Below are 4,612 nucleotides of genomic sequence, written 5' to 3' on the forward strand. Positions count from 1 at the left end.
TTCTGCATTTATGTAGGAAAAATCCAATGCATGGTTATAGGATGGGGGAAACTTGTGTTAGCAGTAGTATGTACGAAAAGGATCTAGAGGTCTTAGTAGATCATATGCTGAACATGAGCCAACAGTGTGATGCAGTGGCTAAAAAGGCAAATGCAATTTTGGGCTGTATCAACGGAAGTCTTGTGTCCAGGTCACGTGAAGTGATGGTATCACTTTAACTGTTGTTAGCCGCCCTGAGCCTGCCTAGGCGGGGAGGGCGGGATATAAATAAAATTTATTATTATATTATAATATTATTATTATTATTATTACTCTGCGCTGGTAAGACCTCACTTCTGGAGAACTCCTCGAAATGTCAAATGTTCTCCTACATGGGAGTCTGGGGGGGATAAGGGACACGGGGGCACTGTTGGCACAAAGGCATCACGTTACTTCTATGAAAAACCAAGAAGTGACATCACACCACCGTAGGACTTGCTGAAAACTCTATGGAAAATCTCTATGATAAACCATATGGAAACTGGATAGTAAGATTAAATACAAAACCGGAGCTTGTTTTTCTTCCACTGCTGAGCCTGAGAGCCAGGACTCTGGATTTCTGCCCCCCTTCCAACTCTGATGGCATCTCGACCTTCCTTCATTGTGGGTGTAAAGTGCCATCTCATGGCAACCCCATAGGGTTTTCTAGGCAAAAGATCTCCAGAGGTGCTTTGCCACTGCCTGCCTCTACGCAGCAACTTCCTTGGTGGCCTCCCACCCAAGTACTAACCAGGGCTGCCTCCCTCCTTAACTTCTGAGATCTGATGAGGTCAGGCCAGCCTGGGCCACCCAGGGCAGTGTTCTTGCCTCCAAAGCTGGATTAACAATTAGGCCAAGTAGGCACTAGCATATGGGCCCCCACACTTTGAGGGGCCCCAGGCCGGCTCTCCCGCCCCCCCCCCCCGTTTCCCCCCTGCTTGCAGCCCTCCCAGCCTGCACTGAGCTGCTCTTTGCCCGACTTGCCTGGTGCAGCTGCGGCTGGCGTCATCGCCAAGTTTACCACTCTCTGTCTCTCCCCCACAGCTTTGTCAAAGGGGCTTTGGAGAAGGTGCCTGTAGGCTGCAGCAGGGGGCTGCAGGCGGTGGGGTGGGCATTCTGACTCTGAGACAAATTGCTGCCCCCCCCCCCAAGATTTCAACTGCCTAGGGGCCTCCACAGGGTTTAATCCAGCACTGCAAGTTGCCTCATGAAAGTTTCTGAATAGAATCATAGCGTTGGAAGGGACCTCTAGGGTCATCTAGTGCAACCCCCTGCACAATGCAGGGAACTCACAAACGCCTCCCCCAAAATTCACAGGATCTTCATTACTGTCAGATGGCCATCTAGCCTCTGTTTCAAAACCTCCAAGGAAGGAGAGCACACCACCTCCCGAGGAATCCTGTTCCACTGAAGAATCGCTCTAATGGTCAGGAAGTTCTTCCTGATGTTGAGCCGGAAACTCTTTTGATTTAATTTCCACCCATTGGTTCTGGCCCTACCTTCCGGGGCCACAGAAAACAATTCCACGCCATCCTCTAGGTGACAGCCCTTCAAGGACTTGAAGATGGAGATCCTATCACCTCTCGGCCGCCTCCTCTCCAGAATAGCAGCCCTACTACTTTCTGCCATATTTCCTTGTATTCCAGTACTAAATTTCAAGCAACACTAGAGTGTGAATAGATCCTACCTGGAACTCATGACCCCTTTTCAGCAAAAATCCACAATTTCTTTGCAGGGAGCAAAAAATTGCCTTGTTTCCCCTTCTCCACCCTTGTCAAAGTTTCTGAAATACACAGACACCCCCAACCCCCCAGCACTCATCACATCAACAGGGATTTCCTTAGCATCGAAGGCATGTAATCGAAAACAGATTTTTATTTTTTTTTTGCTTTAGGTTTATTCACATGCAAAGAATAACCATACTCCCTGAAAGCAAAGATATCAGACACCATTCATCTTACGCACAGCGTCCCAGAATGGCCTGCTTTCTTTTTATCTTTAGCATTTTGCCTTTCCTCTCAAATTTCCCAGCATGCTTTTCTTCAGTCACTCATGCTCATTTAAACTACTGTGCGCTAAGCTCCGAGGGCCAGAAAGCAATGTTCCATTTGGTCTTGGAATCCTTCAAGGATCGCTCAGGGCTGAATGTGCATCTATCTCTTGATGGTATGTCATCTTGGATGCAGAATGCTCAGAGCCAGCAGCCAACAAACTCTGTTAGAGGAAGGCTAGAAAACAACTGTTAAAAGAAATGTCTATGCACCCCACATACGTTCGCCATTTACAACTTTGAAATAGGGTTTTAAAAGTGATATTGTCCTCTGTCTGGATTCTGTGGCACTGAAGTTTCTGACACTCTGAACTAGTGTGGGTATCTTAAGATGTCTACATGACAGGAAACAAAACAGTTTTCAGTCCAGTTTCTGTGAGGGAAAGGAAAGTTGTCAGATTTAGGCTTCCCAAATCCCCCGCCCAGGCTGGAGACCCCCGATTTGGAGCCTCCATCCCCCGCGCGCCAAAAATCTGGAAAGCAGGGGGGAATGGCGGCCCTTCCCACCCAGCCCTGATCCCAGCAGCTTCTCCTCCCCCCTTCCCTTCCCACCGATCCCCAATGGGGATCTGAAGAGCCGGGATGGTGAGAGGTCAGGCTGCAGCCGTCGTAGTGGTTGTGGGTGGCAGGAAGAGGGTCTTCCTTATCCAGCTGGAGTGACGAGCTTTCCTTTCCGGTGCCTCACGTAATGTTGTCATACGCTCGGCGGTCTTGCGCCGTTGCCTAGGAGACTGGAGGCGGAGGAGTAGTAACAGCGCGCTGGGAGCTGGCAGCAAGCTCCTGGCTTCTGCCGGCCTCAAGACCAATGGCCGCGCAAGTTCAGCAGCGCGTGGCTTTTCATGCTGCGAGAGCGTTGGCATGTTCGGGGCAAGGAGGAGCCGTTTCCTCAGCCTCGATGGGGGTCGTTCCCTCACCTCCAAACAGCGAGATATCAGCATCTGTGAATCACCCCTGCACGTAGAAACCAGTAAGGTGAGTCCCCCCCCCCGTCAGGAAGCAAGAAGCTTTATTTTGACACCCATGCTCTTGTGTGCCTTATGGCGGAAAATGGTTTCACCATTCTGCAATCTGAGATTATTGTATCTGCGTTAATTAACACCATGAATGGCAATATGGCTGTGATGTACAAGGATATGGTCACCAAAGTACAACAGGTTATATATGTTTAATTTTAGCCAAGCATATAATTAATGTGTTTTGGAATAATGGGGAATTGATCTGGAGGTTTTGGGGGTTCTGGGGGAGCTGTTTTTTGAGGTAGAGGCACCAAATTTTTAATATAGTATCTAGTGCCTCTCCTCAAAGTACCCCCCAAGTTTCAAAATGATTGGAGCAGGGGGGTCCAATTCTATGAGCCCCAAAAGAAGGTGCCCCTATCCTTCATTATTTCCTATGGAAGGAAGGCATCTAAAAAGGTGTGCTGTCCCTTTAAATGTGATGGCCAGAACTCCCTTGGAGTTCAATTATGCTTGTCACGCCCTTGTTCCTGGCTCTGCCCCCAATATCTCCTGGCTCCACCTCCAAAGTCTCCTGGCTCCACCCCTAAAGTCTCCAGGTATTTCTTGAATTGGACTTGGCAACCCTTGTCAGATTGGCTGTTTTCTGCAGGGGAATTGATCTCTGTACTCTGGTGATGTGTTGGAATACTGAGAGATGAAATGTCATGGAACCTGTTTTGAATCAGCAAAGCATGTGAACAGAAGGAAAATGTATGGCTGCAACCAGGGGCCATTTTGTAGAAAAATAGGTGGTGGAGCTCATCCAGGGATTGTTATGCAGCTGCACATACTATTCAGTGGACAAGGAGGTGGAACTCTCAGAAGGAGGAGGTGGAACTCTCAGAAAGGTTCAGGAGCTGTGCTCCTGTGAGCGCCCACTGAATCTGAGGCCTGGCTGCAACCACAGGAGTCCTGTATTTGTTAATTAATTAATTTGTTTACTTTGTTTGAGCCCCGTGGCGCAGAGTGTTAAAGCTGCAGTACTGCAGTCCTAAGCTCCACTCATGACCTGAGTTCAATCTCTGGTGGAAGCTGGGTTTTCAGATAGCCAGCTTGAGGTTGACTCAGCCTTCCATCCTTCCGAGGTCGATAAAATGAGTTCCCAGCTTGCTGGGGGAAAAGTGTAGATGACTGGGGAAGGCAATGGCAAACCACCCCATAAAAAGTCTGCTATGAAAATGTGAAAGCAATATCACACCAGAGTCGGAAACAACTGGTGCTTGCACAGGGGACCTTTCCTTTTCCTTACTTTGTTTATACCCTGCCTTTCTCCCCAGCAGGGGCCCAAAGCAAATTACACCATTCTCCTCTCTTCCATTTTATCCTCACGGAAGCCCTGGGGGTCAGATGAGGCTGAGAGGCCCACAGACACGCCTCAGGCTTCCATAGCAGAGGGGGGGTTTGAACCGGGTTCCCCAAATCCAGCACTCCCAGGTCCAACACTCTAACCGCTACACCTGCGCCAATTCTATGGATCATCCACCCTCTTCTGTGTCTTCCTTCCCTTAAAAGTTACCTCAGAACGGTGGGATGCCCACAGCCCTGT

The 4,612-nt window shown here is 49.1% G+C and overlaps 1 pseudogene; it reads left to right on the plus strand.

Annotated features, from left to right (window-relative positions):
• The first annotated feature begins 2,650 nt into the window (after positions 1 to 2,650).
• On the plus strand, positions 2,651 to 3,237 carry LOC132573478 (mitochondrial calcium uniporter regulator 1-like; annotated as a pseudogene).
• The last annotated feature ends 1,375 nt before the right edge of the window (positions 3,238 to 4,612 follow it).

Source organism: Heteronotia binoei, chromosome 6 (genome assembly GCF_032191835.1).
Source record: "Heteronotia binoei isolate CCM8104 ecotype False Entrance Well chromosome 6, APGP_CSIRO_Hbin_v1, whole genome shotgun sequence".
Taxonomy (NCBI): domain Eukaryota; kingdom Metazoa; phylum Chordata; class Lepidosauria; order Squamata; family Gekkonidae; genus Heteronotia; species Heteronotia binoei.